Source organism: Papio anubis, chromosome X, assembly GCF_008728515.1.
Source record: "Papio anubis isolate 15944 chromosome X, Panubis1.0, whole genome shotgun sequence".
Taxonomy (NCBI): Eukaryota; Metazoa; Chordata; class Mammalia; order Primates; family Cercopithecidae; genus Papio; species Papio anubis.
This window is the reverse complement of record NC_044996.1, coordinates 21745570-21770289: the sequence shown is the minus strand read 5'-3', so window position 1 is coordinate 21770289 and position 24720 is coordinate 21745570. Positions and strand designations below refer to the sequence as shown.

The window sequence follows — 24720 nt, the reverse complement described above, 5'->3', positions numbered from 1 at the left end:
AGTTTCTTAATGAAAAACACATAGGCTGGGAGTTCTACTACAATAGACACTGCAGAAGAAAAGATGAGTGAACCTAAAGACATAGCAATAGAAGCTGTCCAAAATGAAATACATAGAGAAAAAAGACTGAGACAAACAGAACAGAGCGTCAATTAGCTATGGGAAACACCACAGGGTTCAATGAAGTACCAAAATATTTGAAGAAGAAGGACCAAAAGTTTTGCAAATTTTATGAAAACTATTAATGTGCAAGTCTAAAAATTTCAATGGACTGTAAGCCAAAAATAAAAGGAAAAAACCACACCATAGCAAATCATTATCTAAGTACTGAAAAAATGTGAAAGGTGTTAAAAGGAACAAAGATAAAAATGATGGCATACTTCTCATCAGAAGCTGTGCAAACCAAAAACAACAGTGTGACATCTTTGAAGTACTGAAAGAAAAAGCTGACACCTTATGATTCTATTTCCAGAAAAAAAAAACAAAAACAAAAAACTGTCTTTCAAAAATTAGGTGAAATAAGGGAGCAGTCTGAGAAAATTACTGCTAGAAGTCCAGCTGTTTTTGGATCAGTTATCATCGGTACAGAGAAACGCTATTGATTTTTATAAGTTGTTGCATTTCCTTATTAGTTTTTATCATTTTTCTATCCATTACCTTGTTTTCCTTCTGCAGATGGTCATATCAACTGCAAGTAATGATAGTTTTATATCTTCCCTTTCAATTCTTACACTTACTTCTTTTTCTTTTTTTGAGGGAGAATTCATTGCAAGGAGACCACCACTATAAGAAATAATAAAGTTCTTTCATCACAGGGAAAATAACACCAGATGGAATGCTGGAGCTACAAAAAGGAATGAAGAACACTGTAAATGATAAAAATGTGAGTAAATATTAAATACTGTTTCTCATTTGTAAAATATCTTTAAAAGATAACTATTTAAGTCAAAAATAATAGGCCAGATATAATGCCTGTAATCCTAGCACTTTTGGAGGCTGAGATGGGAGGCCTGCTTGAGGCCAAGAGTTCAAGAACAGCCTAGGCAACATAGCAAGATCCCATCTCTAATAAATTAATTAATTAAATAATAATATATTGTACTATACATGGTATAACATGTAGAAAAATGATGAAAAACGTAGTTCAAGGACTGGGAGGAGGAAAATTAAAATATGTTGTTACAGGTTTTCACATGAATAATATACCCTCTAAAAGGGTATATTATTATTTCAAGGTAGAATATTAAAAGTTAGAAGGATGTTATTGTAGGCAGCTTCTAAGATGACTTCCGATGATCCACAACATCTATTATTCACGTCATTGTGTAATACCTGCCCTTTGAATGGGTGATGGATATAATGACTCATAACAAATGGAATATGTCACTTCCAAGATTATGGTACAAAAAAAAAAGACTCTGGCTTCTCTCTTATTCACCTTCTCTTGTTATCTTTCACTTTCTCTGATGAAAATAGCTGCTATATGGCAAATTGCCCTATGTAGAGTTCCATGGGGCAAGGAACTGATGGAGGTTTCCAGCTGACAGTCAGTGATGAACTGAGGCCCTCAGTCCAACAGACTACAAGGAACTGAATCCTGCCAACAACCACACACATGAGCTTAGAAGTGTATCCTCCCTCAATCAAGCCTTCAGAAGAAATGACTGCATCCCCAGCCAATATCTTGATTGTAGCCTTGTGAGAGACCTTGAGCCAGAGAACCCAGCAAAGCCATACCTAGATTCCTAACTCACATAAACTATTAGATAATCAATATTTGTTGTTTTAAGCCACTAAATTCGAGGGCAGGTTGTCATGCAGCAATATATAACCTAGTTATATATGTGTACTAATACTAAATTGTTACATATTTTATGTCCTGGAATAAACACCAGGGAAAACACAAAATAAAGAGCATTACTAATGAGCCTATAATAGAAATAACATGAAATCTTAAAAATAATCTTTCCAATAGGCAGCAAGAAAAGAGTTTAAAAGGACCAAACATTTATTGAGCATCCACCATAGTAAAAGCAGGGAGTCATATGCTAAGAATATAAAGTCCCTGCCTGGTCTTAAGAAATTTCATATTGTCAGTATTGGACAAGAACTCAATTACAAAAGTACAAGAAGGAAAACAATTCTAGGTATGGTACCCAAACATCCTATGCCTTGGCAGTTTAAGGGCAGAACTGTCTCTCAGGTACGGGGAAAACCAGGGAAGCAGATTTGAGATGGAGCTTGAAGAATGGCAAAATTTTCAGCAAGCAGAGATGTAAAAGAAAGGCAAAATATCCCAAGCAAAGAGTACACAGGATCAAAGGCTCAGCTGAGAAAGCTAGAGAGATATGTTGAGGGGCAAAGTTGGAGGAGGGAAGGCCAGAGACTTTACAGGAGACCCAGAATATTGCTTTGTAACAGAGATCTAAAGAAGAGAGGGTGGTATAAAGGGGTATGGGCCGTAAGATTTAATGTTGTTGAAGGACTAAGGAGGGCACTGGAAAAAAGGCCACTGAAATTGGTTGAGGCATAGGCACAGTCTAATCCAGAAATTGTATCAATTTGCAGCCCTCCCTACTACCAGACCAGTGACACATATCACTCTTTTTTTTTTTTTTTTTTTTTTTTGAGACAGGGTCTTGCTTTGTTACCCAGGCTGGAGTGCAGTGGTGTGATCTCGGCTCACTACAGCCTCCACCTCCTGGGGTCAAGCAATCCTCCCACCTCAGCTTTCTGAGTAGCTGGGACCACAGGCGTGTGCCACCATGCCCAGCTAATTTTTGTATTTTTTGGTAGAGACGGGGTTTCACCATGTTGCCCAGGCAGGTCTCAAACTCCTGAACTCAAACAGTCTGCCAGCCTTGGCTTTCCAAAGTGTTGGGATTACAGGTGTGAGCCACTGCACCAGGCCAGATAACACTAATTAATGACAGTACTGAGACTGTACATGGCCTCAGATTCCTTCTTAATCCTTCAGGCAGCTACTACCAAAACATCAGAATTGGTACAGGAGATGAAATGTATTTGTTACCTGTGGCCTGATAATTTAAGAAGCCTGGTCTGTAGGGAATGAAGGATGTAAAGACCTTACTTTGGCATCCAACAAGGAGGCTCATTGTATATAGGGTGAAAAACAAGAAGGCCGTCCTCTAACTGGGAAGTTTGTAGTCTTTTCAAAATCATGCATATCTTAGAAGGATAAAATGGAGCAGGCTTTAGGAAGGAAGTTTACAATTTCCAAAGCAACAAGACCACCTAAATCCATCCTAAATCAATAGCTTAAAGAAAAAAGGAGAATGGACTTCCTCAACCTGATAAAGAATAACTAGAAAAAACCCACAACTAACATCATACTTCATGGTGAAAGAATGAATACTTTCCCCTTGAGATCAGAAACAAGACAAGGATAATTGTTTTAGCCACTGTCATTCAACATTGTACTGGAAGTTTTAGGTAGGCTAATTAGGCAAGACGAGGAAATAAAGGTACCCCAATTGGAAAAGAGGATGTAAAACTATTTGCAGACAACATGATCCGGTATATAGAAAATCCTAAGGAATAAACTAAACATTTATTAGAACTAATAAACAATTTCAATAAGGTTGCAGGATACATGACCAATATACAACAATAATTTTATATCTATACAGTAGCAATGGACAAACCAAAAATGAAATTAAGAACACTGTTCCACTTACAATAGCATCGCTAGAAATAAAATACTTAGGAATAAATTTAATAAAATAAGCCTAAAATTTATACTCTGAAAACTAAAATACATTGTAGAAAGAAATTAAAGAGGACCTAAATAAATGGGAAAACATCCCATGTGCACGAATCAGAAAACTTTATATCGTTAACATGACAATACTCCCCAAATTAATCTACAGATGCAATGTAATCCCTATCAAAATCTTACTTTTCTTTACAGAAATCAATGAGTTGATCATAAAATTCACATAGAACTATAAAAGACCCAGAATATCCAAAACAATCATGAAAACTGGAACAAAGTTGGAGGACTCACTTCTCAATTTCAAAACATTAACCAAGACAATAAAATATGGTGTTGGCATAAGTATAGAGGAACAGAATTAAGAGTCCAGATCTTCATATTTTTAGTCAATGATTTTCAACAAGGATGCTAAAACAGTGGGGAAAAGTCCAGTGAGAAAACAATAGCCTTTGTTTTACATCACAATATCAATTTTTATTACATAGGATTTGTGACCATTATTTTGCAGCACAAAAATATGACTTTCTTGTTTTCATGCTGATATTTCACAATCTATAATATATAGTTTCTTAAAAGATAAACTCAAAAAAGTAGTTTTTAACCACAATTCTGTTACTTGGTTTTAAAAAATTACTATATATTATGTTACAGTAATTGATATGCTAATTTTATAGATTAGTCATAGCATACATACAATGTTTTCATCCATATGTACAAATTAAAGACTGCGCAGTAAGCACCCATGTGGCCATGGACCAAATGTAGCTATAGGACATGACACTGCCCTGAAGCTTCCCTTAGGTCCCTCAAGTCAGTAACATCCCCTCCCTCACCAAGAGGTCTCCACTTCTTCACTTTTTGATCATTATCTTCTTGCTGCTTGCTACCTAATATAGCAATATTAAGTAGTGATAAATTAGGTATTACCACCTAATATAGATAGAAATAAATTAGGCATTGCCAAGTAATATCTAATTTACCACCTAATAGAGTTTAATTTCTCCTGTTTATGAACTTCATATAAATGGAGTTATATTTTAAATTTTTTTTATTTACCCTTCTCAGTTAATATTGTGAAACTTAGCCTCGTGTTGTTTAGCATTCCATTGTATGACTATATCCTAAGTTGTCCATAGTCCTACTGTTAAAACTTTCCGGCTTTTACTATTAAAAACTAAGAATATTCTCATTTTGTATCTCATAGTGCAATATCTAAGGTCAATAGTTACAAAGTCATTCCTCGGTCAAAAGAGTATGCATATCTTCCACTTTATTAGAGCGTCAAACTGTTTCCTTCTTTTCTTTTTTTTTTCTTTCTTTTTCCTGTGTGTGTGTGTGTGTAGAGACAGGGTCTCACTCTCGCCCAGGCTGTAATGCAGTGGCACAACCTCGAACTCCTGGGCTCGAGGCATCCTCCTACCTCAGCCTCCTTAGTAGATGGGAGTACAGGCCCACACCACCAGGCCCAGCTAATTTTTTTTTGTTTGTTTGTTTGGTAAAGATAGAGATCTCACTATGTGGCCCAGGCTGGTCTCGAACTCCTGGGCTCAAGCAATCCTCCCAAGTTGGCCTCCCAAAGTGCTGAGATTACAGACGTGAGCCACCACAGCCAGCCCCAAACTGTTTTCTAACCTGCTTGTACCAACTTACACTCACAGAATTGAGTAAAACTCCATCCCCACAGTACCAAGGCTTGGTGCTTTGGACATTTTTAGTTTTGCCAATCTCATGGTATGATGATGCTTCATCGTGATTTTAATATGCATTTTGATTACTAATAAGGCCAAATACATTTTTTGTTTATTGCCCATTTACTCTTGTCTTTTTGTACAGTACTTAATGGTCTTTCCCTTATTTATTTATTTATTCATCCCAGCTATAGTTCTTCTCTATGTATTCTGGATAACCAACAAACACTGTTGTAATGTTTTTGCAAATATCTTCTTCCAACTTGTGGTTGGCCTTGTTATGATCCTTATGACATCTTTTGAAGAACAAAATTACTTCACTTGAATGAAACTGAATATATGAACTTTTCCTTTACAGTTACTGCTTCAAGTGGCTTGTTGAAGAAGTTATTTTCTATCCTGAGGTCATGGAGACACTCTCCAATATTATCTATCTCTAGATCAAAAATCTGGAATTCATTTTTTGTGCATATGATAAGGTAGTAATCTGGAAAAATTTTTCCACACATGGCTGTCAAATTGTTCTACCACACTTACTGAAAAGTCAATTCTTTCACCACTGATCTGCAATTTCCCCTCTAAGAAATGTCAAAATCCATGTATTCCTGGATCTGTTTCTCAAATTCTGTTCCATTGGTCTAGACAACTACTACAACACTTACACAAAGTCTTATATATTACAGCCTGACATTTGGAGGGGCATGTATGCCCATTTTGTTGTTTAAGAATACCTTGTCAGTGGAGGTGGGAGGATCATTTGAGCCAAGGAATTTGAGACCAGCCTGGGCAACATAGGGAGACCCCATCTCTAGATTAAAGAAACAAATTAAAAGAATATTTTGTTTTAATTTAGCTATTTCCATTACCTCACAAGTTTAAGAATCAGCTTAACAGCCTAGGCAACATAGTGGGACCTTGTCTCTAATAAAAAAAAAATTTTATTTAGCCAAGTGCGGTGGTGCATGCCTGCAGTCCCAGCTACTCAGGAGGCTGAGGTGGGAGGATCACTTGAGTCTGGGAGGTTGAGGCTGCAGTGAGCCGAGATGACGCCACTGCATTCCAGCCTGGGTGACAAAGTAAGACTGTTTCAAAGAACCAGATTAACAAACCCCACAAAAATACTTGAGGTTTTGATTGCAATTACACTGGATCTGTGGATCAATTTGGGGAAAATTACCAGTTTTATAATATCACGTCATTTAATCTACAGGTGCAGTGTCTCTGCCCACTTAGCTAGCTCATGTTGAATGTTTCTCAGTAAAGCTTTATAAACTTCAAAGAGGTCTTGCATGGCTTTTGTTAGGTTTTTCCTAAACACTTAATGTTTTTGATAACATTGCAAATGACATATTTCTCTAAATGTTATTTTTTGTATATAGAAATGCAGTTGATTTTTGTACTGAGTTTATATCCAACTTCTTAAACATTATTAATTCTAAACATTTATTGTAGATTCTTATGGATTTTCTATTTGTACAATCACATCTATGTAACGTAAAAGTTTTGCTTCTTTCTCCTCAATTCTCATATTATTTTATTTTTCTCACTGATACAGTTTGAATATTTGCCCCTTCCAATCTCATGTTGAAATTTCATCCCCAGTGTTAGAGGTGGGGCCTGATGGGAGGTGTTTGGGCCATGAGGGTAGATCCCTTGTGAATGGGCTTGGTACTGTCCTCATGGTAATGACTGAGTTCTCACTCTAGTAGGTCCCTCGAGAAGTGATTCTTTTTTTTTTTTTGAGATGGAGTCTCACTCTGTTGCCCAGACTGGAGTGGCTCACTGCAACCTCCGCCTCCCAGGTTCAAGCAATTCTCCTGCCTCAGCCTCCCGGGTAGCTGGAATTACAGGTACCCACCATGCCCAGTTAATTTTTGTATTTTTAATAGACACAGGGTTTTACTATGTTGGCCAGGCTGATCTCGAACTCCTGAGCTCAGGTGATCTGCCCACCTTGGCCTCCCAAAGTGCTGGGAATACAGGTATGAGCCACTGTGCCCAGCCAAGAAGTGATTCTTAAACAGAGCCTAGCACTCCCTCTCTACTCTCTTCCTCTCTCACACAATGTGATGTCTGCTCTCCCTTGCCTTCTGCCATTAGTGGAAGCTTTCTGAGGTCACCCCAGAAGCAGATGCCACCACCACATTTCTTCTACTGCCTACAGAACCATAAGCCAAATAAAACCTCTTTTCTTTATAAATTACCCAGCTTCAGGTGTTCCTTTATAGCAACATAAATGGACTAAGACACTTGCTTCCCTGTTCTATCTAGGGGTACAGTAAATTATTAAAGGGCTAACCAAAGGCATCCTTGTCTTGTGCCTTTCTGAAATTTCCTCCAATAACTCTATGAGTTTAACAGCCAAACCAAGATATGTAAATTTTGGGCAACAGAAAGAGCTGTGGCATAACTGTGCCATTCTTCTCCAGCTACTGAACCTTCTGCTTTACCCACAATATAATCCATTAACTTTCCACTAGATGCCCGAATACTCTGGCAAGATATTGTAAATAAAAAGGAATCTTGTAAGTTTCTGTGCGTGGCTCCAAGTTAATGTTGTTGAAACTGAACAGGTCATTACAGATGAAGCCCCAGAGTGTGGTCATCATGCCACCATCACTGAGGCCTGCTTGCCACAACCTCATACTCACCCCACTGGAAGTTGCCCCATGCATGGCTGCTATGGGGCAGGGAGGGAACTGCTAACAATAGCCTTTTCAGCAAATGATTCTGGGTCAACATCCACATGCAAATGGACAAAGATGGACCCCTACTTTATACCATATTCAAAAATTAACTTGAAATCGATCAGAAACAGAAATGTAAGAGTTAAAACAATAAAACTCTCAGAAGAAAACAGTTGTAAATCTTCATGTCCTTGGATAGACAATGACTTCTTAGCTATAATGCCAAAAATACAAACAACAAAAGAAAAAATACATGAACTGGAAATCATCAAAAGTTTAAACTTTCATGCTTCAAAGAACATCAAGAAAGAAAACTCACAGAATGGGAGGAAGTTTTTGCAAATCCTGTCACTGATAAACGACTTGTACCTAGACTATATAAAGAACAATTATAACTCAAAAACTTAAGACAAGTAATCTAATTTTCAAATAAGCAAAGAATCTGAATAGATATTTCTCCATATAAAATATACAAATAGAAATTAAGCAGATAAAAAGATGATCAATATAATCAATCATTAGGAAAATGCAAATTAAAACTTCAATGAGATAACACTTCACAAACCTGCTAAAACAGCTATTTTGAGAAAGACAGATTATAAGAAGTTTTGGAAAGGATGTGAAGAAACTGAAACCTTCATACATTGCTGGTGTAAACATAAAACGGTGCAGTTACATTGGAAAACAGCCTGACAATTCCTCAAATGATTAAACACAGAGTTATCACATGACCAGCAATTCTACTCCATGAGAAATGAAAACATATGTCTGCACGAACGGTCGTACACAAAACATAGCAGCATTATTTGCAATAGTTAAAAACTGAAAACAATCTGAATGTCCATCAACCAATGAATGAATAAATTATACATTTATGCAATGGAATGTTATTCAGCAATAAAATGAAATTAATTACTGCTTGATGCTACAACATGATGCACCAAGAAGACAGTCACAAAGGACCACACACTGTATTTGTCCATTTATGTGAAATTATCAGAACGCACAAATCTCTAGAAACAGAAAGTAGATTAGTAGTTGCCTAGAGGTGTGAGAATGGGGAGACTATAGAAGTGAAGGCTAAGGAGTGAGGGGTTTCTTTTCTGGGGAATTATAATATTCTAAAATTGATTGTGGTTTTGGATGTACAACTTTGTAAATATACTAAAAATCACTGAATTTTACCCTTTAAATGGGAAATTGTATGGTATGTGAATTATATATCAAAAAGGTAGCTGACTTACATATAGGTTTCTTGTGCCATTGTTTTTCTAAACTAGAAAGGATAGAAGTATTTCAAAGCCAGACCCATTGAAGAACTCCACTGGAAAAAAAAAGAAAGAACTCCACTGGAAGCCCAGGTTTGGGATTAAGAACTTCCAGGGCCTGCAGTTTGCCGGACTTCACCCAGCATGGAGCCAGTCACCAGGCTGTCAATTCTGATTAGAGACAATGGGTAGCTATGAGGTGTTACAGCCTGGCTACCATATAAATGTGATTTTCTGCCTGAGCAAATTCTGCTCTAATTAAGTAAAATACTTTTAAATGATTATCAAAACAGGGCTACTCCTCAGTTCTCTCAAAACATGAAAATGCCAGAATTTTAATGCCTGGGGGTTTCCCAAAGTGAGTTGAACATGCTCTTGTTTCCTGAACTGAGGCAGACAGAGGTTTTTCAACTGTCACCTCCACATTGATTCAATTTATCTCATGGCCCAGTGGCTACACACTGGTATATTTGCCACAGCTAAAGTGGAATTAGCAACACAAGACTATATACTAGGACTAAATGCAAAGAAGTAAGCAAACACAGTGCCTTTACTAAGAGCTATTGATTGGAACTCTTTTTTAAAAACAAAACTTTAAGGCTAGTTTTTTTTCCAGCTACACTCATGAAAACAGAATGCTTTCCTGAGGTTGAGGAAGGTACGGAGGAAGGGGCACATATTGTGAAGTCATTCCTCAAACCATAACAAATTGAAAGCTGTGGTTTAATATATAACCCAGATGGTCAGTTTTGTAATGATTTTACATTTACAGTATCTTTTTTTTCCTGGGGCATTATATTTCATTTGGCAATAGTTCTTATCCTGGTTTCCCTCCAGCTGCATTTCAAAGGAAAAAAAATGTACATTACTTCATCTTGCGGTTTAATCTTGGTATACGAAACATTACATCAGCAGCAACAATTTCTTGTAATCACCTCTGCCCTGTAGCAAGGTCCTTAGGGAGATAGTATTTCGTGCATCATAATTTAACCACCACCAAGAATGATCATCACTTAAATAGCTACAGAGGTGGAAATAAATGAGGACGTCAGATGCCCCCACCCATCCTGCTTAAACTACATTCTTCACTGGATAGAAGATGACAATAATTGAGCATGACTTTCTAATATATTCACATTCACTCTACCATTTGCCATTCTGGAATCCTGAAAGCCTTCAAATTTGGTCCTGAACCTTATAATGAGAACATTTTATTAGTTTCTTTCTAATTCTTGTCAAAACTGGTTGCTATGAATCTAGACTGTTACCAACAGTTCCTGGAATTTTAGTTAAGAATAAACTGTAGATCCAAACAAATCTAAGCATCTTATTTTAGTAAAATGCTTTCTACTTTATAGCTGGAACAAATTATCCCAGAACCAATTCTTGTTCACCAGTTTTGCATGGTCAACACTGAATATGAAAGAACATAACCTTGAAAAGTATAATCACCCAGGAAAAAAAGGGAGGAGGGGAACAAAAAGCCTAGATTTGGGCTCCATTATCTTTTCTCAGTGGGCAATGTACAAGGCTACTTATATACATGCTTTCAAAGAGCATGATTTTCTTTAAGTCACTACTAAAGAACACCCTGATGATCAATACTATGGAGAATTTAGATTTTGTTAGTGCCTTCACTAATCCCATTGATGAAATTATAACTGTGTTAGAAAGAAGAATGGTGGGCATTTTATGCCTATCAGACATAAAGCAGGAAAGTAAAACTTGCAGAGTTAAAGGCAAGTCAGTTCCAGAGTAGAAAGCAAAATTCCGGCCTTATATTCCCTTGTTCCAGGACCTAGCCCACACAGGAAAGGTTTTATATTTCTAGCACTGGTTCCTTGCCTTTCATCCATTGCCTCTGTAAATACAAGCCTCTGATAGAATAGGAATCCTGCAGCATGACATATATTAAAAATCTTAGAGGGGGCTGGGTGTGGTAGCTCATGCCTGTAATCCCAACACTTTGGGAGGCCGAGGCAAATGGATCACTTGAGGTCAGGAGTTTCAGACCATCCTGGCCAACATGGTGAAACCCCATCTCAACTAAAACCACAAAAATTAGCCGGGTGTGGTGACGCAAGCCTGTAATCCCAGCTACCAGGGAGGCTGAGACAAGAGAATCACTTGAACTCGGGAGGCAGAAGTTGCAGTGAGCCGAGATTGCACCATTGCACTCTGGCCTGGGTGACAGAGCAAGATGTCATCTCAAAAAAAAAAAATCTTAGAGGTGAACTATTTGTCAGTATTTTACCAGTAGCCTAGTCTCATGGGCACATAAAAGACCATTCCTAACTCATTTCCTTCCCACTGCTCCTGGTCCCCTAACCATCCTGATCCCATCCTGCTCCTACCAAAAATTCAGCAGACAAACAAGCTTGAAGGGAAGTTTCATGCCATGAGCCTCTGCTGCTAACTCTTGAATTAGATACACCAACAAAGCAAAAATTTTCCATTGGGAGTTCCAGACGGCAATGAGTTTGTCAAAGAATTACCTCTAAAAAAAGGGCTTAGCCAAGGACATCATCAGGCAAGGACATTTGTCCTGGGGACAAATCAACCTCAGGGTCTTTGCAATTGTGATTACCTCAGCCTGGACTCCCTCCAGCTTTGCTATGGCTAATTCCTTCCCATGATCCCTTAGATTTCAGTTTAAATGTGACCTCTTTAGAGCTGCCTTCCATGAGTACACACTCTTAAGGAATTCTCTCCTCCTCCAACCACAAAACACTCTGTCGTATATCCTTGTAGTTATGTCCACAGACTCTGGAATCAGACAAACCCTGGCTCCTGCCACTCACTAGTGTAGCCTGGGGCAAATCACTTGTTCTCTTGAGTCTCCTGACCCACATCTGTATGATCTCCATTGCAAAGTAACAATAAAGCCTAAAGGGAAGCAAACACTAAATTGAAAATTGGGTAGCCTACCAATTTCAGGTCTGTTCTACAACTAACCTGGTAGGTGACCTGAAGCAAGTTGCTTTGCCTCATGGGGCATCAGTTTCCTCTTATGTTCATTGGAGGGATTGGATTCGATGAAAGTCACCTGTTCTGCATCTGGACAGTCTGTTTTCACATTTCTGTCCCAAGATCACAGCTGCCCCAGTGTTGGTCCTAATCTGGGACCACTTGGGCTATCCCCTCCCTCTCCCAAATACCATTCAATTCAACTCAATACAATGCATGATTTAATACATGTAGGCTGTGGCATCCTGCTTTATATGGAGCTAGAAAGGTATTTTACAACCAACAAAGGAGTCAGGGTCATCTGTAGTTCGTGGTACAGAATTTAACCCTCTGCGATTGTGCTAACATTTCTCTTGGAACTTTCTTGACAAATCCAAATGTTCATCTTTGTGCTCTTCCATTTGATAAATTTTGTCCCTTTTACTGACCCATTGTAAAATTTCCTAACTCATGGCTCAGACGGGACTCTATTCTGCTTTTGCTCCTGCCTCTGTGTACTGCTCATAACAGCAGAAGGCAGACAAGTTTTAGGCAGACAGGGGCAAATCCCTGGTGAAACCCCACCTTCAAACCATAGACAGTTTAAAGCTTGAAAGCCAAGCTACAAGTCCTAGATAAGTCCATGAACTGAATTGAGAACCTCTCTTCCCATCTGGCATACTTTCCTTTAATTGATCCCCACCCTTCACCTATTTTACATATACCTACCCTTCCCTAATTGGCTTTTTACACTGTCATGCCCACCTTTGAGTGGTGCCCTTGTTTTAGCCTTTTTTGAATACTCACAAACCAATCAGCTTGCATCCCCCTTCTGAGCCCATAAGAACCCTGGACTCAGTCACACTTTGGGATCACCCACCTTCGGGTGGGGGAGAGAGGCCACCCAACTTTGGGTAGAAGGCTGGTCTCTCAAGTCCCCTCTCTGCTGAGAGCTGCCACTCAATAAAACTCTCCTCACACTTCAGTTGTCAACATACCCTCATTCTTCTTGGATGTGGGACAAGAACTCAGAACCTGCCAAACGCAGGTACAAAGAAGGCTGTAAAACTGTATCCCTCTGCCCTCCGCCAGTGCCAGGCAGCCGCCTTGTGCTCAGGGAAGCAGCAGCAGGGCCAGGCTAGCCCTGGGGCTGCAGACTGGAGCAGGGCAATGGCACTAAAAGAGCTGTTAACACATCCCTGTTTGCTGGGGCTATGGATGGTGGGACTATAACAACTGTTAGCACACTGTAACACCCCCTCTGGGGCTTCAAGGTTGTTGGCATCCCTGTTCAGATGCCACCATGTTTGTTCCCCTCATCCAGATGTCAGCACACAAGGGGGAGGCTGGTTGCAGCATGCCTGGCTCAGCTGCAGGCTGAGTGCGGATCCTGTGGCAAGTGTGGGATCTGGGCAGGGGCGCAAGCCAAGAACAGTCTGCTGGGCCAAGTGAGCGGGTTCCTCCTGCGGCAAGCCCAAGGCCTGAGTGAGATCCAGGCATGCCCACTGCTGGCTGCAGAGGTCTCCAGCTGGCGAATTTATACTGAAAAATCCTGTCAATGCCTTTCCTGGTGAAGTGCTTGCCCCCACTACCCTTAGGTGGCATCTTCTAAAACTCTGCCCTCCCCACTTAGTCAACCACAATTTATAAGCCCCAGTCCTACGAGGATTCAGGTTATAGCAAGTAAAATGATTTTGCAGTTCCTGATTTGGGATTGGGGAATATGTTACCCATAAGGGACCTGTTCCACCAAATCAAACAGGATTATATATTGTCCTTGCAAATGATGGCTGATTAACCAGCCCCTCTATCCTGCTCTCCTGCTCCCTCAGGCTTCCCACTGCCTGCTCTAAAATGTTGTCTTTTCACCCAGCCTTTTCAATACTGACTTACTAAGTTACCATGGAATTATTTCCATTGAATTACACAAAACGTACTGACTAAACAACTTAGACAAAAATGTGATTGTTTTTGCTTCAATAATAAAAGCAAACCTTTCTGTTTAACCCATTCTGCTCTCCCAAAGGGAGAAAAAGATTAAGGTGTCATGATGTTGCTAATAGTTACTTCCTTCTGTGACAGTGTGCTTTCTGCATGATATCATCACTTTATTAACCCACATATAAATGCTTAAATTGACCAGGGAGTTTTGGAATCCACTGACAATTACCACCCCCATAATCTCCCTGTGAACAAGGCAAAAAGGGGACTTTATCCGACAAGACCAAATCATGTAACTTCTGGCTGTGAAGCCTGTGTGCAGAATTAAGGGTAATCATAGCCTACAGCATTTAAGTCTAACCACCAAATGTTCTTTAGAATCCTAAACTTGTTTGCAGAGTAGTTTACTTATAATTGTGTGTTTAGTAATTTTTTTCCTTTTAACTAAGTGAAATTAACAGCACAGAGCTTGCCAACTCTGTAGATGGAAACTTTCTATTCATCCAGAAGAGGGAAATTCAGGGGCGTGGCAGGACCATTTCTTGGGCAACCAACTAATCAACACTATGGCCCTGACCTGGAGGGCACAAGGCCAGAATTCAGAAGATTCAATGTCTTGATGCGACTAGATCATTGCTTTCTGAACTTCAGTGGACATCCAAAGGGCCTGCTGAGCTGGGCTTGCTCTCTCAAACACACAAAAGGTACCAAACAAGTGAGTAGCGTTTATACTTTCCTTTTACATTTTTAAGTATTAAGATTTATAACCATTTTTGTGCCAGCTTAAAAATGATCAACCATTTAAAACTTCAGAAAAGTCACATCACCACATTTTTAAAAGGAAAGATGTATTTTCAAAGGGAAAATTGCTGCATGCAGCATGCAAAATTTCAGATCAAGAAGCAGCCAAGTGAAATGAGTCCTTGAGGCTCTCCTGTATCCAGCCTGAACTGTACACAGATTACCCAAAGCAGCATCTAATCCCCACATTAGCCACTGGACTATTCCTCAGCTCCTCCTTGGTTTGGCACTCTCACTAGCAGTGCAGGAAGCACTGTCATTGGCTATTAGCCCATTGTTAAACCTTAGCTGTCTCTGTTACGATAAAACACCCAATGCTCAGTATAAGGCCATCCTCAGGGCTCAGGGCTCAAGCTATGGAACCAACTTGTAGTTGAAATTACCCAGTGACATGGGATTTCTGGGATATCAGTAACTCAACGTCCCTGGTGAAGATGAGCTGCTTTCAGCAATCAAATGATATTCTTGCAAGCTTCTAGTGAGTAACTCTTTCCTCAAGACATATCTTTAGATTTATGTTTTGCTTTGATGTGTAACAACATTGAATGAGTAAGTCAGGACCCATGGATGGTCTTCTCAGTTCTGTTAACTGTCTGCATGATCTTGAGCCAATTGCTTATTCTCCTTGGGTATCAGTTTTCTCATCCATACAATGGAGGTGATTGTCTTAATAATGATGATAATAATGATGATGATATCCTCCTTGCTCCACCTAACAAGCTGTGGTAAAGATGTAAGGAAAAGGAGAATATAAAATTGTTCTGTAAAATGTAAAGGGCTATAGTAACATAAAATGTTCTTATCATTGGTAACTTTTTTGTGTGTGTGAGACGGAGTCTCTCTCTGTCGCCCAGGCTGGAGTGCACTGGTGCGATCTCGGCTCACTGTAACTTCCGCTTCCCAGGTTCAAGGTATTCTCCTGCCTCAGCCCCCTGAGTAGCTGGGATTACAAGCGCCTGCCACCACACCCGGCTAATTTTTTTGTACTTTTAGTAGAGATGGGGTTTCACCATGTTGGTCAGGCTAGTCTCAAACTCCTGACCTTGTGATCTGCCCACCTCAGCCTCCCAAAGTGCTAGGATTACAGAAGTGAGCCACTGGGCCTGGTCTATCATTGGTAACTTTTAATAAGATGGGTTTACAATTCCTGCATGCAAACCAAGTCATGGCAAAGGAAAGCTGTGCTGGTGATGCAATATGGCTGTAGACAAAGGCACTATAACATTGTGAAGAGAACTGGAGTGGCAGTCAAGAAGCCCGAGTTCTAGCCCCAGCCCTGCTGCTAACTATCTGTATGACCTTCTCCTGTCTGGACCTCTGCAGAAGAAATGGGCTATATTAGGTCAATTTTCAAACTCTATAGGAGCAGAAATCTGTGACATGAAACCATAGACATGAGCCCAATCTATAAAATAGCAATGAAACAGTGCTTATCCAAAGGTGTAAAATTATACTGTTTAACAGAAAACATTACATTTCTTTAATTTGATGATGGACTGTGTGATGGTTAATATTAAGTGTCAACTTGATTGGATTGAGGGATGCAAAGTATTGTTCCTGGATATGTCTGTGAGGGTGTTGCCGAAGAGATTAACATTTGAGTCTGCAGACTAGTATAGGCAGACCCACCCTCAATCTGGGTGGGCACTATCCAACTGACTGCCAGCATGGCTAGAACAAAGCAGGAAGAAGAAGGCGGAATTAGCTGACTTCCTAGTCTTCCGGCTTTCATCTTTCTCCTGTGCTGGATGCTTCCTGCCCTTGAACATCAGACTCCGGGTTCTTCAGCTTTTGGACTCTTGGACTTACACCACTGGTTTACCAAGGGCTCTCAGGCCTTCAGCCACAGATTTAAGGTTGTACTGTCTGCTTCCCTACTTTTGAGGTTGTGGGACTCAAACTGAGCCACTACTGGCTTCCTTGCTCCTCAGCTTGCAGATGGCCTATTGCGGGACTTTACCTCGTGACCGTGTGAGTCAATTCTCCTTAATGAACTCCCTTTCGTATATATATATCTATCCTGTTAGTTCTGTCCCTCCGGAGAACCCTGACTAATGCAGACTGTATTTAATTGCAGTTCATATCTAAAATAAGGATGGGTCTTAGAATGACTGCATACACTCTTTTAATATTCCTGAAATGCCAGTATTAATTGATGGTGCAAACTACAACTAATGGCATCTTAGCATCAAGAACATACGGTGCTTTGGATCTTCCCTGACCTTGATGTCCCTTCTCCAAACACTTGAGATCTGGGGAACATAGTTTGAAAACTACTGGACTAGAAGATTTCTAGGGGGCATTACAAATCTGATATTCTATGGTTTAAATACCATACACATGACTATGAGAAATGGTGGCAAGGTTCTGTCCAAGCATATTCAAAACATGACCATGTTGAGGCCGGGCATGGTGGCTTACACCTGTATTCCCACCACTTTGGAAGGCTGAGGCGGGCAGATCACTTGAGGCCAGGAGTTTGAGACCAGTTTGGCCAACATGGTGAAATCATGTCTCTACTAAAAATACAAAAAATTAGCAGGGCCATGGTGGCGTGTGCCTGTAGTCCCAGCTATTTGGGAGGCTGAGGCAGGAGAATTGCTTGAACCCGGGAACCGGAGGTTGCAGTGAGTCAAGATTGCGCCACTGCACTCCAGCCTGGATGGAGACTCCCTCTCAAAAAAAAAAAAAAAAAAGACCCTGTTGAAAGGTGTTTCTTTTGTGACTAAAAAGACCAGTTCTAAAGGCAGTTCTCAAAGAGGGGATTTCAAGAAGTTAGAGTCACCTTTACATGGCTGGAAATGTTGTGTATCCTTACAAGGTGACCTGTCAAATGGCACACATCTCATTTAGAGCCACATTTAAACAGAGCCACGTGGCCCCTACAGGAGAGGAAATTTGTTTCCGCTTTAAGGTGAGAAAAGCTTAAGAAAGTCCTGGGCCTACCTAACCGGGGATAAATGGGGTAACTAGAGCCCAATTAGCTGCAGTGTGGCTGATAACCATGATAACTGCCCTTACTGTGTGCAACACACTTTATCCATGATCTCCTCAACACAAGTCCAGGAGTATATAAAGACAGGCACTGTCCTCCCAATTTTTGAGATGATGAAACTGAAGACCTGACAACTGAAATAAATTGCCCAAAGTTTCCCAGCTAATAAATAGCAGAGCTAGTGATTTAAACTGCTTCCTCAGGGTTCAGAGTCCACATCATCGCCTATTTCATTGCATGCCCATAGGCCTTACAATACGAAGCCCTCAAGCAACCTTAGCTCTGTTTGGTATCAGGTTTGTTTTAACAGAGGGGCTTCTTTTGGTGGCAATGAACATGCCACTCTCACTGCCATGTGTGGAGGGTCTTATTCCTTAAGCGTGGTCTCCCCCTATGAAATCATCAGGATCTCTGAAAGTTTTCCAAACCGTCCCTTCTGGAAGAGCCAGATGAGAGACACAGGGGCAACCCTGGTAGCTTGATTAAACCAAGCCACAATGATGGCATAGACCTTGAGAGGCAGTTTTGCCAGGAGGACAAAGCTTGTCTTTCTGACAGCTATAGGTGGACAAAAAGCTAAGACACTTGGTGCTGAGGGCCAGTAATTTTTTAAACTGGCCACTAGCAGCCATAATTTCTAAGATGGGAGGTATTTTCCCCTACCCCTTCAGAAAGCCTTCAGAAGTACAATTCAATTGGAGCCCATTTGCTATCTGCTTGGAATGTGATCAGGTGGGACATGATCTCTCTTCCTAGGTGGTCTTAGTGAAGCCCAGCTGGCTTCTCTATTTGCTCTGGAAAAAGCCCTGCAGCCTATTTACAGTCAACCAAAACAGTCACCCTGTTAATGGTCCCTGTTCTAAATACAATTGGCAGGTTAGCTCAGAATAAATGGCCTGCTGAAGGCAAGAAAGCCCTGCTAACTCTTCTGATGACACCTTCAGATTGACCATAGGTCCACACCACTTCTTTATACTCAGTCCTTAATTATTCATGCTAACAGAGGGGAACAACATCAATGACCCTCTAGAAAAAGAGATAATGAGAGGATAATTCCTACTGGATGGTGGACTATGTTTGATGATGACTTTACAAAATTGCCTTCCAAATTATGTTTTCTTTAATGAATCATGAAATAAATACCCTTTTCTGGTTTGGCAGTTGCAGAGAGTCTTTAATGAGATATGTGTAATAGGGGGAGGGACTCCTCTGACCAATTCTCCATAGTTAACCACTAGCAGACTAGACTGCTGCAGGACTAGCAGCACATACAACCAAATGTCACTATGAAAAGACTGGCTAATCATTTAATGCAAGTGGCTAAAATATTCACTTAATCCCATAGGCACAACCATGGTTTAACATGATAACAGAAAATAAAAGATGAGATGCGATTTTCAAATTTCCTATACCATAAAGTCACATAAACTCTCTGCTTTGAATGGGTCAGTTTCCATGACAAAATTTTTCATTTTAGGACTTCTAAGAAGACAGAAAACAGCATCACTGACTTCTAAAGGCCTAAGGAAGACTCTCTAGAGTTTTTCCTGAAATACAATATAGGTTTCATGTTAATTACTTCTTGAGATTTATAGGAGCTGAAAAACTAAAGAAAATGTGGAATTATTGAAAAGAGGTATTTTGTGCAGCTTCCCTTTCTTAACATCTGCATACAGCCCTTTGATAGAGCATATTCAGGTACAGTTTTTACAACTTTGATCTTACATTAGTGAATTCCTTCAAGTCAAATGCACTTCATTTTCTCCCTCACTCTTGAGTTGTAAATGGCCATTGGAAATCTCAGAAGAACTGGACACTCAGGCTACAAAGCAGCCATTCAAGGTGTGATTGCTCTGTTGTCATTGGGAGGCATTTCACTGGGCAAATTTCTGCCCTTGTAAGCACTTCTTCCCACTGAAATGATTTAAAGCTGCCTGAACACATTTGAAAACCTGATTTACCCTTTAAGATTTCATTTGATTGATCTTCCCAGCACTTCTCTCCAGAGAGAGCCAGCTGTAAGCATTAGTCAGCGTACAGAAAATCCTGGAAAGATGAACAAAGAACAACCCCTGTGATTAGTTGCTAAATTAAAGAGAGAAGAAAACAAATTCTACCAAATGTCAACAGAGCTCAGCATTCTCCTCTGAATGAAGTCATACTCCAGAGGTGGGAGGTAGACGGCGGGGGGCTGGCTGAAGACTGGAAAGTGACAGGGAAGTTAAAAATTAAAAATTTCTGAGATAGATTCGGCCCGTCCATCCACCCACCAAAAGGATAGGATGCCTTCCTCTTCTTCTTGTCTCCTGAAGTCCTGCCATCACAGATACAGTAGGTCTCAGAAAGCACAGCGGGCTCCTTCTTTAAGGTGGAAATGAAAATGCCTCATCCTGGAAGTGTGCTAATCTCCTGAAGCCACCCAAGGCAGTGCATCCCATTCCCAGGACAGGTTCAGTATCATCGATGCTTACACTTCCGTGAGAATGTGCACACAGTAACCATCTACCAAACCCCAATCAAAAACACAGAAAAAAAAAATCTGGAAGAAAAAGGAAATGGCAAAACATCTTTTAGGTACAGGATATGGAACAAATTGTTGATCGATGTACACCAAAATTCTCAGTAATTCAAATGGAAAAGGAACATGAGCAAGGGATTTTGGACTGATGGGACCCAGACTAGCTAACATTTTGATTTAAAAGAAAAAAACAGCAAGGCATCTTATCTGTCAGAGGCTCTGAAAGAATAGATATCAAGTTTTAGCGTAAATGACATGAAAAAGCTTGTCTGGTCCAAGAGCCAATACTTTTGGCATGTTGGATGCCTGCCCAGCTAGCTAACCAGCAACTGGCTAGATGGATGGAGGAGACAATAACTGTAGGAAGCTCCGTCTGCATGGATTGGTCCTTATTACTGGTCCACCAGTACTCTAAGCTCTTGGCTCTTCAGTTCTCACACTGTTTTGCCCCTGCCTCTGCTCCCACCCAATATAAAGGCAATCTAACCACAGAAGGGCTGTTACTTCAGCCTACATTGAAAGCCCCTTAACAACGGATTGTCATGCCCAAAGACGTATTTGAGAGATATCATCTTGGCTGCAGTGTAGACAGTGGCATGAAGGATAAAGAGTAGGTAGACTACATGAAAGCTATTGCAATAATCTCTGCAGTGAAATGATGAAGGCTTCAGCTAAAGTAGTGGCAAGAGAAACAGACATAAGTTGGGACAAAGGAGATGGAGACGACATGACTTGGCGATGGATTAAATTTTGCAGATAAGGTAGAGACCAGGGTCTAGATCTTTACTACTTAAGGTGTAGTCTACAGACCAACAGAATCAGCCTCACCTGGGAGATTGTTAAAAATGCAGAATCTCATGCCCCACCCCTGACCTACTGAATCAGAATCTTCATTTTCACAAAACGCAGTGATTCATATGCATAGTTAAGTTTGAAAAGTGCTGGTTTGGAAAACACTCAGGTTCCTGAAAAGATGGCTGTAGTGCCATCCCCTGAAAGACAAAATATTGGATCTGGCATTTGGCAGGTTGAATTTATGGTGCTTGAAAATTACAATTTTGCTCATTCAAGATACAATAATTGATTAATGCGGACAAAGACACCAGGAAGACAGACATGAAAGACATAGTCTCCCATCTGGTAAAACAAAAGAAAACAGAAACAAAAACCAGGCAACTACACTACAGCATGGTAAGTGCCATGTTTGAAGTATTAGAGAACTCCCAACAGGCAAAACAAAATAAAGCAAAAACAAAAGCCAGGCAATTACACTATAGCACGGTGAGTGCCATGCTTGAGGTATTCACTGGTTACAATTTGAGTAAATTACCCAAAGACTGTTTACCTTCCTGCTTTCATCCTGGAGTTAGGAGTCAGCCAGGATCCTGCCTGGGCAGGTCATGTTGTTAGCTCAGTCAATGAGAAGCCCATATCATCCTTCAGCCAGACACATCAATGGCTTAATCAGGACCCCTGGGCTTCTTTCCTTCAAATTGTATGGTTGGAGTTAGAAAGTAGGATAATATTTTATGGAGTAAATAATTTGGCTCATTGGATGGTGATGAGCCATCATTTCTATCTATTGCCTTACAAGTCAGATCTCTGAAAGGAGTAAAGCCAGAAAGCTATAGACATAAAGAAGCATCTTCATTTTCACAAATAAACACTCTTTCAAAAAACTTCCTAGGCAGGGCCAGGTGCAGTGGTTCACACCTGTAATCCCAGCACTTTGGGAGTCTGAGGCGGGCGGATCACGAGGTCAGGAGATCGAGACCATCCTGGCTAACATGGTGAAACTCCGTCTCTACTAAAAAAAAAAAAAACAAAAAATTAGCCAAGTGTGGTGGCGGGCACCTGCAGTCCCAGCTACTCCAAACAAAAAAACAACTTTCTAGGCAGATGTGGATAGTATCACCTTGGCTCAAACAAAAACACTTTTTTTTGTCCACAGGTGCCCGATGTTGCTGGTTGTCTCCACTTATCTCACCTCTTTAAATGCAACTCATTACCAACAAGTGAGCAAATGCCATTTAAGCCACATGGCCATGGTCCTTGTCCAAATCTGACCAACATTTCAGGGCTCCTTTTGGCAGAATGTTGATGAAAAGAGTTAAACTCTACAAAATATTTGAAGTGATTTATTTTGAGACAAATAGGAGTGACCATGGCCCATGACACAACCCTCAGGAGGTCCTGAGAACGTGTGCCCAAGGTGGTCGGGGTACAGCTTGGTTGTATATTTTAGGGAGGCATGGGACTTCGATGAAATACATTTAAGAAATATATTGGTTCGGTTCAGAAAGGCGGGACAAGTTGAAGGGGAGAGCTTCCGGCTTTATAGGTAGGTTTAAAATTTTTCTGTGGCTCACGCCTGTAATCACAACACTTTGGGAGACCTTGGCGGGTGGATTGCTTGAGGCCAGGAATTCGAGACCAGTCTGCCCAACATGGTGAAACCCTGTCACTACTAAAAGTACAAAAATTAGCCAGACGTGGTAGCACACGCCTGGAATCCCAGCTACTTGGGGTGCTGAGGCATGAGAATCACTTGAGCCTGGGAGGCATAGGTTGCGGTGAGCCAAGATCGCACCAGGGCACTCCAGTCTGGGTGACAGAACTGGACTCTGTCTCAAAAAAAAAAAAAAAAAAAAAAAAATTGACAACGGGTTGAGTTTATCTAAAGACCTAGGATTAATAGAAAGGAAATATTTGGGTTAAGATAAAGGATTGTGAAGACCAAAGTTCTTATTGTGCAGAGGAAGTCTCCAGGTAGCAAAATTCCAAGAGAACAGATTGTAAATGCTTCTTATCAGACTTAAGGTCTGTGTTGATGTTAATGCCAGAGAGGTAATGATGAGGCATGTCCCACCCCCACATCCTGTCATGACTTGAACCAGTCTTTCAAGTTAAATTTTAAGAGTTCCTTGGTCGAAGAGGAAGTCCATTCAGATGGTTGGGGGGGTGGGTCTCAGCATTTTATTTTTGGTTTACAAGAGCAACACTTCCTTCTTGGCTTGCTTTAGTGCCATCTTTTCCCAACTATGCTTACTGATGTTACTAATCCCTGTTATATTTGGTCTACGTGTTTTGCTCCCCCAGTGATTTATTTTCTGGCAATATATTTATATTTACAAAACCATAGACTCTACTTAATTTGAGACAACATATTTTTCAATAGAGCTCAAAGTGCTGTTAAGGCATGATCTAATTATCAGTCCAACATCTCCAAGAGTTAAGTGATAGTAGGTATTCATTTCCACTTCGCCATTAAGGAGACTGAAGCAGACAGCACTTCGGGGGCTTTGTCTAGAGTCACCGAGCTGAGCAGAGAATGGAACCTGGGTACCATTAGTACAAGGAACAGTGCCATACACCACAGGCCCCCTCCATATGTAATAGCATCTGTAAATAGACAATTCATATTTGCAATTAAAAAAACAAATCTCTAGGCATCAAGAAATATCCATAGAAGTCCATAAAATTTTTGCACCACCTGGATTTCAGCAAAAATGTAATTTTCCTTTCAAGCATCCAATGCTAGCCTGCATATCTTGCAGTCTAAACAAATCAAAATTTTTTTACAATAACTATTCCCCAGTTAAAATCTATCACCAGGTAAAGCCTTGCTCTTCAGCTGTTCCACAGCATCGCAAGCTACAGTACGTAACTTCCTTCAGGTATGGCACATTAGCTAAATTTTGCCTCTTTAAATCCAACTCAAGTTGGAAACCAGGAATATTTATGGGACACATCGCGACCATTAATAATACCAAAGTTTAGTGAATATATGCAAAAATCTGATAATATAAATGTCTTGAGATCATTAAAATATTTCATGCTAAAGGGAAGATCAACAATAGTTACAAAGTCACAGCATTTGACACATTTTAGGTTTGAAACAGTTAATGAGGCATCAACGGATGCCCTCAAATGTGTTCCTATAAGCCTGGGGAAAAATTCGAATAGAATCAATTCTCGCTTAGCCTAAAATTAAAAACATACATACCAATAATCACTTTGGTATTGTGATTTATAATAAGAAATATATATTTTGATTTTCATTCCTCCAAAAACTGTTGGAATCTCTGAAGTGATAAATGTTTTGTGTGCTAATGAATGACTGATGGCTGGGGGCTCCTG

The 24720-nt window shown here is 40.2% G+C and overlaps 1 protein-coding gene and 1 pseudogene across 3 annotated transcripts in view; both read right to left on the bottom strand.

Annotated features, from left to right (window-relative positions):
• The window catches only part of HS6ST2 (heparan sulfate 6-O-sulfotransferase 2), a 344995-nt gene that overhangs the window by 288385 nt on the left and 31890 nt on the right, over nucleotides 1-24720 (bottom strand). The window lies entirely within an intron of this gene.
• Nucleotides 7335-11386, bottom strand: LOC108583898 (annotated as a pseudogene).